We start from the raw sequence: 13,776 nt of genomic DNA on the forward strand, positions 1-13,776 counted from the left end.
CCTTTCAGAAATTTTCGAACAGGAAGAGGAGATGGCAGCCGAAAATAATAATAATGCAAGGAGGATGCTTGGTGACTTTACTGCACCTAATTCCAATTTACATGGAAGAAGCATCTCCATTCCTGCCATTGGAGCAAACAATTTTGAGCTTAAACCTCAATTAGTTTCTCTGATGCAGCAGAATTGCAAGTTTCATGGACTTCCATCTGAAGATCCTTTTCAGTTCTTAACTGAATTCTTGCAGATATGTGATACTGTTAAGACTAATGGAGTAGATCCTGAAGTCTACAGGCTCATGCTTTTCCCTTTTGCTGTAAGAGACAGAGCTAGAGTATGGTTGGACTCTCAACCTAAGGATAGCCTGAACTCTTGGGATAAGCTGGTCAAGGCTTTCTTAGCCAAGTTCTTTCCTCCTCAAAAGCTGAGTAAGCTTAGAGTGGATGTTCAGACCTTCAGACAGAAAGAAGGTGAATCCCTCTATGAAGCTTGGGAGAGATACAAAGGACTGACCAAAAAGTGTCCTTCTGACATGCTTTCAGAATGGACCATTCTGGATATATTCTATGATGGTCTGTCTGAATTGGCTAAAATGTCATTGGATACTTATGCAGGTGGATCCATTCACCTAAAGAAAACGCCTGCAGAAGCTCAAGAACTCATTGACATGGTTGCTAATAACCAGTTCATGTACACTTCTGAGAGGAATCCTGTGAGTAATGGGACGCCTATGAAGATGGGAGTTCTTGAAAGTGATACTCTGAATGCCATATTGGCTCAGAATAAAATATTGATTCAGCAAGTCAATATGATTTCTCAGAGTCTGAATGGAATGCAAGCTGCATCCAACAGTACTCAAGAGGCATCTTCTGAAGAAGAAGCTTATGATCCTGAGAACCCTGCAATAGCAGAGGTAAATTACCTAGGTGAACCTTATGGAAACACCTATAATCCATCATGGAGAAATCATCCAAATCTCTCATGGAAGGATCAAAGGCCTCAACAAGGCTTTAATAATGGTGGAAGAAATAGGTTTAACAATAGTAAACCTTTTCCATCATCCACTCAGCAACAGACAGAGAACTCTGAACAAAATACCTCTAATTTAGCAAACTTAGTCTCTGATCTATCTAAGGCCACTGTGAGTTTCATGAATGAAACAAGGTCATCCATTAGAAATTTAGAGGCACAAGTGGGCCAGCTAAGTAAAAGGATCACTGAAATCCCTCCTAGTACTCTCCCAAGCAATATAGAAGAAAATCCAAAAGGAGAGTGCAAGGCCATTGAATCGATCACCATGGCCGAACCTGTAAAGGAAGGAGAGAACGTGAATCCCAAGGAGGAAGACCTCCTGGGACGTCCAGTGATTAATAAGGAGTTTCCCTCTGAGGAACCAAAGGAATCTGAGACTCATCTAGAAACCATAGAGATTCCATTGAACCTCCTTATGCCATTCATGAGCTCTGATGAATATTCCTCTTCTGAAGAAAACGAGGATGTTACTGAAGAGCAAACTGCCAAGTTTCTTGGTGCAATCATGAAGCGGAATGCCAAATTATTTGGTATTGAGACTTGGGAAGATGAACCTCCCTTGTTCACTAATGAACTGAGTGATCTGGATTAACTGACATTGTCTCAGAAGAAACAGGATCCTGGAAAGTTCTTAATACCTTGTACCATAGGCACCATGACCTTTGAGAAGGCTCTATGTGACCTTGGGTCAGGGATAAACCTCATGCCCCTCTCTGTGATAGAGAAACTGGGAATCTATGGGGTACAAGCTGCTAAAATCTCATTAGAGATGGCAGACAATTCGAGAAAACAGGCTTATGGACAAGTAGAGGACGTGTTAGTAAAGGTTGAAGGCCTTTACATCCCTGCTGATTTCATAGTCTTGGATACTAGGAAGAATGAGGATGAATTCATCATCCTTGGAAGACCCTTCCTAGCCACAGCAAGAGCTGTGATTGATGTTGACAGAGGTGAATTAGTCCTTCAATTGAATGGGGACTCCCTTGTGTTTACAACTCAAGGTTATCCTTCTGTAAACTTGGAGAGGAAGTATAAAAAGCTTCTCTCAAAACAGAGTCAACCAAAGCCCCCACAGTCAAACTCTAAGTTTGGTGTTGAACTCCCATATCCAAACTCTAAGTTTGGTGTTGGGGAGTCTCAACAATACTCTAAACATCTGTGAGGCTCCATGAGAGCCCACTGTCAAGCTATTGACATTAAAGAAGCGCTTGTTGGGAGGCAACCCAATTTTTATTTATCTAATTCTATTTTTCTTGTTCTTTCATGTTTTATTAGGTTCATGATCATGTGGAGTCACAAAATAAATATAAAAATTGAAAACGGAATCAAAAACAGCAGAAGAAAAATCACACCCTGGAGGAAGACCTTACTGGCGTTTAAACGCCAATAAGAAGCATCTGGCTGGCGTTAAACGCCAAAACAGAGCATGGTTCTGGCGCTGAACGCCCAAAATGGGCAGCATCTGGGCGTTTGAACGCCAGAATTGCACCCTGGAGAAGAGCTGGCGCTGAACACCCAGAACAAGCATGGTTCTGGCGTTCAACGCCAGAAATGGGCAACAAATGGGCGTTCAACGCCCAGAACAAGCACCAATCTGGCGCTGAACGCCCAGAGTTGTGTGCAAGGGCATTTTGCATGCCTAATTTGGTGCAAGGTTGTAAATCCTTGAACACCTCAAGATCTGTGGACCCCACAGGATCACCTCAGGATCTGTGGACCCGCAGGATCCCCACCTACCTCCACTCACTTCTTCTCACCCCTCTTTCACACAATCCCATAAACACTCTTCCCCAAAACTCTTCACCAATCACCTCAATCTCTCTTCCCTATCACCACTTCACCAGTCACATCCATCCACTCTTCCCCATAAACCTACCTCATAAACTCCACCTACCTTCAAAATTCAAAATCAATTTCCCACCCAAACCCACCCTATATGGCCGAATCTTAACCCCCTCCCTTCCCTATATATAGCCCTCCATTCTTCCTCATTTTCACACAACACAACCCTCTCTTCCCCTTCTTGACCGAAACACATCTCTCTCTCCCTCACCTCCATTTCTTCTTCTTCTTCATTTCTTCTTTCTTCTCTTGCTCGAGGGCGAGCAATATTCTAAGTTTGGTGTGGTAAAAGCATAAGCTTTTTTGTTTTTCCATTACCATTTGATGGCACCCAAGACCGGAGAATCCTCTAGAAAAGGGAAAGGAAAGACAAAAGCTTCCACCTCCGAGTCATGGGAGATGGAAAGATTCATCTCCAAAGCTCATCAAGACCACTTCTATGATGTTGTGGCCAAGAAGAAGGTGATCCCCGAGGTCCCTTTCAAGCTCAAGAAGAATGAGTATCCGGAGATCCGACATGAAATCCAAAGAAGAGGTTGGGAAGTTCTAACAAACCCCATCCAACAAGTCGGCATCCTAATGGTTCAAGAGTTCTATGCCAATGCATGGATCACTAGGAACCATGATCAAAGTAAGAACCCAAACCTAAAGAATTATATTACAATGGTTCGGGGGAAATACTTAGATTTTAGTCCAGAAAATGTGAGGTTGGCGTTTAACTTGCCTATGATGCAAGGAGATGCACGCCCCTACACTAAAAGGGTCAACTTTAATTAAAGGTTGGACCAAGTCCTCATGGACATATGTGTGGAAGGAGCTCAATGGAAGATTGACTCTAAAGGCAAGCCGGTTCAATTAAGAAGACTGGACCTCAAGCCTGTAGCTAGAGGATGGTTAGAGTTCATCCAACGCTTCATCATCCCCACTAGCAACCGATCTGAAGTTACTGTGGATCGGGCCATCATGATTCATAGCATCATGATTGGAGAGGAAGTAGAAGTTCAGGAAGTCATCTCCCTTGAACTCTACAAAATAGCCAAAAAGCCCTCTCCTGGGGCAAGGCTAGCTTTTCCTCATCTTATTTGCCATCTATGTTACTCAGCTGGAGCTTTCATAGAAGGAGACATTCCCATTGAGGAAGAGAAGCCCATCACTAAGAAAAGGATGGAGCAAGCAAGAGAGCCCATTCATGGAGCTCAAGAGGCGCATGAAGCTCATCACCATGAGATCCTGGAAATGCCTCAAATGCATTTTTCTCCACAAAATTATTGGGAGCAGATCAACACCTCCCTAGGAGAATTAAGTTCCAACATGGGACAATTAAGGGTGGAACATCAAGAGCACTCCATCATCCTTCATGAAATAAGAGAAGATCAAAAAGCAATGAGGGAGGAGCAACAAAGACAAGGAAGAGACATAGAAGAGCTCAAGGACATCATTGGTTCCTCAAGAAGGAAACGCCACCAGCACTAAGGTGGACTCATTCCTTGTTCTTACATTCTCTGTTTTTCATTTTCTCTATGTTAAGTGCTTATCCATGTTTGTGTCTTCATTACATGATCATTAGTAGTTAGTAACTATGTCTTAAAGTTATGAATGTCCTATGAATCCATCACCTCTCTTAAATGAAAAATGTTTTAATTCAAAAGAACAAGAAGTACATGAGTTTCGAATTTATCCTTGAACTTAGTTTAATTATATTGATGTGGTGACAATGCTTCTTGTTTTCTGAATGAATGCTTGAACAGTGCATATGTCTTTTGAAGTTGTTGTTTAAGAATGTTAAATATGTTGGCTCTTGAAAGAATGATGATAAGGAGACATATTATTTGATAATCTGAAAAATCATAAAAATGATTCTTGAAGCAAGAAAAAGCAGCAAAGAACAAAGCTTGCAGAAAAAAAAATGGTGAAAAAAATATATAGAAAAAGAAAAAGCAAGCAGAAAAAACCAAAAGTTCTTAAAACCAAGAGGCAAGTGCAAAAAAAAAAAGCCAATAACCCTTAAAACCAAAAGGAAAGGGTAAATAAAAAGGATCCCAAGGCTTTGAGCATCAGTGGATAGGAGGGCCTAAAGGAATAAAATCCTGGCCTAAGTGGCTAAACCAAGCTGTCCCTAACCTTGTGCTTGTGGCGTGAAGGTGTCAAGTGAAAACTTGAGACTGAGCGGTTAAAGTCAAGGTCCAAAGCAAAAAAAAGAGTGTGCTTAAGAACCATGGACACCTCTAATTGGGGACTTTAGCAAAGCTGAGTCACAATCTGAAAAGGTTCACCCAATTATGTGTCTGTGGCATTTATGTATCCGGTGGTAATGCTGGAAAACAAAGTGCTTAGGGCCACGGCCAAGATTCATAAAATAGCTGTGTTCAAGAATCATCATATTGAACTAGGAGAATCAATAACACTATCTGAACTCTGAGTTCCTATAGATGCCAATCATTCTGAACCTCAATGGATAAAGTGAGATGCCAAAACTATTCAAGAGGCAAAAAGCTACAAGTCCCGCTCATCTGATTGGAGCTATGTTTCATTGATAGTTTGGAATTTATAGTATATTCTCTTCTTTTTATCCTATTTGATTTTCAGTTGCTTGGGGACAAGCAACAATTTAAGTTTGGTGTTGTGATGAGCGGATAATTTATACGCTTTTTGGCATTATTTTTAGTATGTTTTTAGTAGAATCTAGTTACTTTTAGGGATGTTTTCATTAGTTTTTATGTTAAATTCACATTTCTGGACTTTACTATGAGTTTGTGTGTTTTTCTGTGATTTCAGGTATTTTCTGGCTGAAATTGAGGGACTTGAGCAAAAATCAGATTCAGAGGTTGAAAAAGGACTGCTGATGCTGTTGGATTCTGACCTCCCTGCACTCAAAGTGGATTTTCTGGAGCTACAGAACTCAAAATGGAGCGCTTCTAATTGCGTTGGAAATTAGACATCCAGGGCTTTCCAGCAATATATAATAGTCCATACTTTGACCGAGTTTAGATGACGTAAAAGGGCGTTGAACGCCAGTTCTACGCTGCTGTCTAGAGTTAAACGCCAGAAACACGTCACAAGTCAGAGTTGAACGCCAGAAATACGTTACAAACTGTCGTTCAACTCCAAGAATGACCTCTTCACGTGTAACATTCAAGCTCAGCCCAAGCACACACCAAGTGGACCCCGGAAGTGGATTTATGCATCAATTACTTACTTCTGGAAACCCTAGTAACTAATTTATTGTAAATAGGACTTCTTACTATTGTATTAGACATCCTGGATTGTATTTTTGATCCTGTGATCACGTTTTGGGGCTGGCCATTCGGCCATGCCTGAACCTTTCACTTATGTATTTTCAACGGTAGAGTTTCTACACTCCATAGATTAAGGTGTGGAGCTCTGCTGTTCCTCAAAGATTAATGCAAAGTACTACTGTTTTTCTATTCAATTTAACTTATTCCGCTTCTAAGATATTCATTCGCACTTCAACCTGAATGTGATGAACGTGACAATCATCATCATTCCCTATGAACGCGTGCCTGACAACCACTTCCGTTCTACCTTAGATTGAATGAGTATCTCTTGGATCTCTTAATTAGAATCTTCGTGGTATAAGCTAGATTGATGGTGGCATTCATGAGAGTCCGGAAAGTCTAAATCTTGTCTGTGGTATTCCGAGTAGGACTCTGGGATTGAATGACTGTGACGAGCTTCAAACTCGCGAGTGCTGGGCGTATGACAGACGCAAAAGGAGGGTGAATCCTATTCCAGTATGATCGAGAACCTCAGATGATTAGCCGTGCTGTAACATAGCATTTGGACCATTTTCACAAGAGGATAGGATGCAGCCATTGGCAAGGGTGATGCCTCCAGACGATTAGCCATGCAGTGACAGCGCATCGGACCATTTTCCAGAAAGGATTAAACGTAGCCATTGACAACGGTGATGTCCTTACATAAAGCCAGCCATGGAAAGAAGTAAGATTGATTGGATGAAGACAGCAGGAAAGCAGAGGTTCAGAAGAACGAATGCATCTCTATACGTTTATCTGAAATTCTCACCAATGATATACATAAGTATTTCTATCCTTATTTTATGTTTACTTATTATATATTTTCGAAAACTCCATAATCAATTATTATCCGCCTGACTGAGATTTACAAGATGACCATAGCTTGCTTCATACCAACAATCTCCGTGGGATCGACCCTTACTCACGTAAGGTTTATTACTTGGACGACCCAGTGCACTTGCTGGTTAGTTGTATCGAAGTTGTGAATGAAAAACGAATTATTAAAACACGCGTACAGAGTTTCTGGCGCCGTTGCCTGAGATCACAATTTCGTGCACCAGCTGCATTTTGACATTTTATCTACTTTTTGGATGAATCAACGACCCATTGGCTAGTGGTAAAATTTGCAAACAAAAAAAATTTACAAAAATATATCGAAAATGTTATGTTACCGGTAACACATGATTAATATTTAATTATTTTATAACTGTTTTCCTTTAAAAATTTTACGCCAATGTGTGCATTTCAGTTCGAGTCCACTTGAAACATGTTTCCAATATTGTAATGGTTCGGTATTGAAATTTAACTTTTTCAGTAAAAAGTAAATTTTTTTTTTGGATCGGACATTAGAAAGTTGTTCCCCATATATTTTGAAATTTCATTCTTGGGTTAATAGACTCAACACCTACTTTTTTAATGATCGCATGTTTTCGTCCTAGTATCTAGAAAGAAAGAACATATTTCTGTTTTTGGTCTTGACAACAGATTGATCTTCATCACCTTGTTGCACTCCCAAGCCCAAGAAAGCCTAAATACAAACTGGGCCGACACACGCTCCCCCAAATTCAAATTCTATAGCTTACGGTGCGAAAATTTAAAGCAAACGGAGTCAGACAGTTTCCTAGATAGCAAACAAAAAACAAACCCATGAACCTGGACTTTTTTATATAAATAAATATATAAAATACTTCCCCGTATATTTGTGCGTGAAGATGGGAGAGGGATAATGCTTCCCCATATTTCCAGGCGCTAGTGTGCTTTCTTTGTTTTCTTTTTTTTTTCTTTCTTTGGGCCTATGGCCCCTCATATCATCAAAAAAAAATATAAAAAACTTTAATTACCCTAATGTGCATCGGGAAAATGTTGGAGAGAAATACGCAGGCTAATTCTAGGGCATCGCATGCGAAATGGAAATTGACACCAACTCAGGAATGGCGCCAGCGAAATGGATGTTGCGGGGACAGACCCTGACCTGACGCCTGCGAAGTGGAGCTGTCGGCCAACTCACTGACGGCGGCTACGAAATGGGGCAATTCTCCTGCGCCGGATGCGAAATGTTGCAACTCTCCTGCGCTGCACGCGAAACGGATAAACTCAGCTGCTCCGCATGCGAAATGGCCAACTTCTGGGGTGCCGACCGCGAATTGGCCAATGCAAGGTCGGCGGCACGAAATGGGTGCTTCAATTCTGGCACTACCTGCTGTTAAAGCTTCTGGTTTCAGTAGTTGCAGTTCCCGTGAAGTCCATGCATTGGTTGGATTTTATGGTTGTGCACAATGTAAAAGGGAGAGAGAGAGAAAGGAGGGGGGGGAGGGAGGGACCAAATCAAGCACTTGCCATTTTCATTGGAAGAAGTAGGAGAGGTGGGGTGTGGAAGAAAAACTTAACATTCGGGTAGGAAAAATTTGGATTAAAAATTTAAAATCAATGATAGTGTGATCAACGTTAAAGAAAATCTCAATGGGATGGATGAGTTTCATATTTTCACACATTAATTTGAGAAGGTTAGTGATATTACTATTATTATTGTTATTATTATTATTGCCATGATTATTATTAGTAATATCATTATTGTCATTTTATTATTATTATTGTTAATTTTGTAACCCGTTGTTATTATTATTATTATTATTATTATTATTATTATTATTATTATTATTATTATTATTATTATCTTCTGTAATGTTGTTCTTGTAGTTAATATAATTTTTTACTCTTATTATTATTGTTATTATTGTCATTGTTATTATTATTAATGTTATTGTTGTCGTTATTATTATTAGTATTTCTATTATTATTACGCGATATTATCTTTAATGTTGTTCTTGTTATTAGTAGAATTATTATTATTATTATTATTATTATTATTATTATTATTATTATTTAATCTTGTAAAAATCATTTTGACAATTTATTTAAATAAATTTATTTTTCAGCCAACACGTTTTCTTAGTCCGCATGGCACCCATTGACGTTTTGCCATTAGATCCGCTGGATTATAGCATGAAAATTAGGCGCCAGAGACTTGAATTTTATTTAAGACGAGCAGGATTCTATTACGCTTTCTTAATAAAGTGTTTCGAATATGATAATCTGTTGATTAGTGATGAATCTATATTTAATAGTTTTTAGCTTAAAATGAGTGAATTTTATAACATAAATTTACATTTATTTATATAGCATATTTTGGTGAATTATCTCTCAATTATACCTAATTGTTAAAAATATATTTTTTTGTGTGCTTTAAATTATCAAATTAATTTCACTTTTATATCATTTGATATCTTAATATGTTTGTTGAGGAACTTTAGAATCAATAGGTAAGGATGACTTTAAAGAAGTGAAGGAAAATTATGCAAAGTGAAAAAATTCATAAAGAAAACAAAAGAAGAAGGATATTCGGGTGCGTGTGTACGCACACAATGGTGCGTACGCACGAGTACAAGCATACGCCTCATTTAAAAAGTCACGTGCTATGTGTTTTTGGGACCTTTTTGGCCCAACTTTGAATGCTCTGAAGCCAAAAGGGAAGCTCATTGAAGGGGAACAAAACAACACAATCATATCATTTTTTTACAAGTTTTTAGTTAGTTTTTTTTTTTTTTATAGTTTTTCCTTGAGAGAGAAACTCTCACTTTTCTCTAGAGTTTATGCAATTTACATTTTAATTTTGGAATTTAGTTTGTCTTAATTGTAAGTTACTCTTAATTTTTTCATCTTTTGCACTATACTTGGATTTTCTTATAATCAAGCTTACTTTATTAGTATATACACTTGTGAATTTTTGAGTTTTTTGTTAATGAATTTGATGTTTTGAGATTTATATATGCTTGATTGAATTTTTAGTATTGATTGGCTATAGTTTCCATTAAATTTTGTAATTTACTATACTTTATTATTATGCCTACCAAGCTTTTGTTGAAAGGCTCGTTTTGAATATAGAGTAGATTTTCATCTCTTAACTTGGGAATTGAGTCAATAGGATCCTAGAGTCATTAATGTCTAATAGTGAATGGTAGTTTTGGGTTATTAGTTGATCTTGTTTCCTCTAACACTAGCTTTTTACTAAGTTTAATTAGTAAGTTAGCTAGAATTTGTAGATTAAGACCAATTATGCCTACTTGACTTTTTCTATTATTTAGGGATTAACTAAGTGACATTAACTCATTGTAATTGCCATGGTTGTGGTTATGACAATAATAGGATTCCTTAATTCTCAATCCCTAGTAAAGGTTCTTTTATACATTTGAATTACACTCCTCATTAGCTTATTGCTTCAATCTTCTATAGTTTGATTTAATTGCCTTTTAATATAGTGGTAGCTTAGTCATTGCTTCCCATTCATACTTGCTTAGTTAATTGTTTTGCTTGTTTATTAATTCTAGCTCTTTGTCATTTAATTATTTTTGGCTCATTTAATTTCTAATCCTTTAATTTTCATTTTTGTGCGTGAAAACTATGAGTTTGCAACCAATGATGCGCACTTAATTGCTAGTCCAAGGGAGAACGACCTGGGATTAATACTCCCGGTTAATTGTTTTGTAACTCTGTGACACTCTTTGTTTAAACTTTGATCCGTGTCGTTTGTTAGTTTGGAGCTATACTTATAACGAATCCATCCTTACAATTACTGAAATTCCTAACCGACATTCAGCACGCATCAAGTTTTTGGCGCCTTGCTGGAAAACTATGCAATTGTGTGTTATATTTTTTTGTTGTTGTGAATATGTGAATATTGTGAATAGTTTCTTTTTGCTTGTTTACTTAATAGTTATTAATAGTTAGTATTTTTGGTTTTTGGTAGCTACTATTAGTTGCTAGTTGTTAATTCATTTCTTTAATTACTCTTGTTTTAGCTTTTAATAATTGCATGATTTTTATGATTCCTCAGTTGAATGATACGGTCCCTTCCAAACCCAAACTTAGGCAAGCTCGGCGCTGGTTAGCATTTGCACATAGTGAATTGGAGTCTCTTGATGAGCAACCCGATTCACCATCGTTCTCTAACCGTGATTCTTGTTCGTTATTTGACGAGAGAACTTTATATTCTTCTGTTGGAATTTCTGAAGTTTCTGTGAGTGACTTAGGTGACGAAAACATGGCGGCACTGTGGATGATCACTTTAAAGGAAGTGGGAGCTCCTGACATTACTTTGCAACCTCTACAAATTTGTTATCTGGATTTGGATGCAAATTTTGAACTTAAGACCGAGTTAATTAACTTGCTTCCTAAGTATCACGGATTGCCGGGTGAAGATCCACTCAAACGCTTGAAGGACTTTCAAGTAGTGTGTTCAACTGCAAGAAGACATGGATCGGATGAAATAGCTGTTATGATTTTTGCTTTCTCTTTCTCTTTAGAGGAAAAGGCAAAGGAGTGGTTTTATACTCAACCGGATGAAGTGATTACCAACTGGGACTTATTAAGAAAGAAATTTCTAGAGAAGTTTTTTTCACCTGAAAAGACTGACCGCTTGCGGATGGAAATTTCTTGTATCATGCAAAGAGATGGAGAAATACTCTACGAATATTGGAAATATTTTAAGAAGTTGCTTGAGTCTTGCCTTTACCATCGTATTGATGACTTGGTGCTTATAAGTTACTTTTGTCAAGGTTTAGTTCCACAAGATAAGCTCCTTATTAATGCCTCAAGTAGTGGATCGCTTACTAAGCATAAAACTGCGGAAGAAGCATGGAAAGTCATTTCAAATTTGACGGATTCGATGCAACATTTGAGGACAAGGAATCCCCAACCAAGGTCTATTGGAGAGGTTTCTCCTTCCGGTGATGCTATTCTGACTAAGACACTTGGTGAAATGACCATTTTATTAAGACAAATCCATCAGTCAACAAGTACCTCCAATGCTCCTAGCTCAACCACAATCGCCTCAGATTGAAGGATCCTCTTGACCATGTGGTATTTGTGCTTGTAGTAATCATTATTACACCAATGAATACCCACAACTTTAAGAGGATAATACTTTGGCGGTGGCTAATTCCTATCCACAAAGATCAACCTTCCATCAAAGCAACCAAGGATCCTACCAATATGGAGGAAATCAAGGTTAAGGGTGGAGAGACAACTCAAATCAAATATGGCAAAAAACCTTCTCAAAACCAACCCTTTCAATCCCAACAAGCCTACTATCATCAACCATCTCAAAATCAACAACCCAAATCTAACCACAACACTCACACTCATAACCATACCAACAACAAAATCCACCTTACCAACAATATCACCAACCACCGTACCAATCTCAAACCTCAATCAAGATACCAACCACCGAATGCTAGACAATCTACTCAAAGCAACCAATCCTCTTCCTCCAACCAAACCAATGTGGATGACACCCTTTGTTCTTTTATCCAAGAGCAACAGAAATTCCACAAAAAACAAGACACATACATGGCTACTATAATCGAGGCCTTATCTCATTTGACATTACCACCATCCAAAAATAACCAAAACACTTCACAACCATCCACCTCTAGTACCTTACCCCCTCAACCACTCTCAAACCCCAAGGGTAGTATTATTGTTATCACTCTAAAGAGTGGTAAAAATACTTGAGGATGAACTTGAAGAAGAGGTTGTTGAGGTGGTAGCCATGGATGAGGATGAAAAGAGGGATGTTGGGGGAAAGAGGAGGAGCAAGTGAAAAACAAGGATCCCAAGAGGAAAAATGCCATGGAGGAGCCTATTCCATTCCTTTTTCAACTATGTCAAAGAAGGCTAAGAAGCATGCAGATTTGGATGCCAACATGGTGGGAATCTTCAAAAAGGTCGAGGTAACAATCCCTCTCTTTGATACTTGATAAACCACTATTTCATGGTTTATCTTGTGCTCAATTGAGTGGTTTTTATCTACTCTTTACCCACTTATTCATAATATTTGCATGGTTTTATATTTCCTTCCTAATTTTGTGCTATGATTGAAAATATGCTTCTTTGATCTTATATTTGCTTATTATTAATCATCTCTTATTACCATTAGATGCCTTGATATGTGTGTTAAGTGTTTTCAGATATTATAATGCAGGAATGGCTTGGAGGATGGGAAGAAAGCATGCAAAAGTGGAAGGAATGCAAGAAGTTGGAGAAATTGCTAAGTTGTCCAGCCTGACCTCTCTGCACTCAAACGGCTATAACTTTAGCTACAGAGGTCCAAACGACGCGGTTTCAGTTGCGTTGGAAAGCTAACGTCCGGGGCTTCAATTTGATATATAATATGTTATAGTTTTCCTGATACTAGGTGACGCGACCGCGTGATCCATGCGGCGAGGCCGCAGTGACAGAAATCCAGCGTGGCAAAATTCGAAACCAGCGAATTCTGGACTGTTTTTGACCCAGTTTGCGGCCCAGAAAACACAGATTAGAGGCTATAAAGTGGGGGACTGTATCCATTCATAGGGAGGCTCTCATAATTCATAATTTTAGGAGTAGATGTAGTTTTTAGAGAGAGAGGTTCTCTCCTCTCTCTTAGGATTAGGATTTAGGATTTCTCTTAGTTTTAGGAGTGACTCTCAATCCCAGGTTCTTTATTTTTATTTATTTTTCCAATTTAATTTATAAATTCCCATGTTATGATTTGAACATTTTATTTAATATAATTCGAAGTAATTCAGAC

At 38.3% G+C, this 13,776-nt stretch overlaps 1 non-coding gene across 1 annotated transcript; it reads right to left on the reverse strand.

Annotated features, from left to right (window-relative positions):
• Positions 1-427: 427 nt before the first annotated feature.
• On the reverse strand, positions 428-535 carry LOC148579528 (small nucleolar RNA R71). Its single transcript, XR_015899607.1, has one exon. It is a non-coding gene; the product is annotated as a small nucleolar RNA R71 (small nucleolar RNA).
• Positions 536-13,776: the final 13,241 nt, after the last annotated feature.

The sequence above is a fragment of the Arachis ipaensis genome, chromosome B10 (assembly GCF_059453495.1).
Source record: "Arachis ipaensis isolate K30076 ecotype BB chromosome B10, ASM5945349v1, whole genome shotgun sequence".
Taxonomy (NCBI): Eukaryota; Viridiplantae; Streptophyta; class Magnoliopsida; order Fabales; family Fabaceae; genus Arachis; species Arachis ipaensis.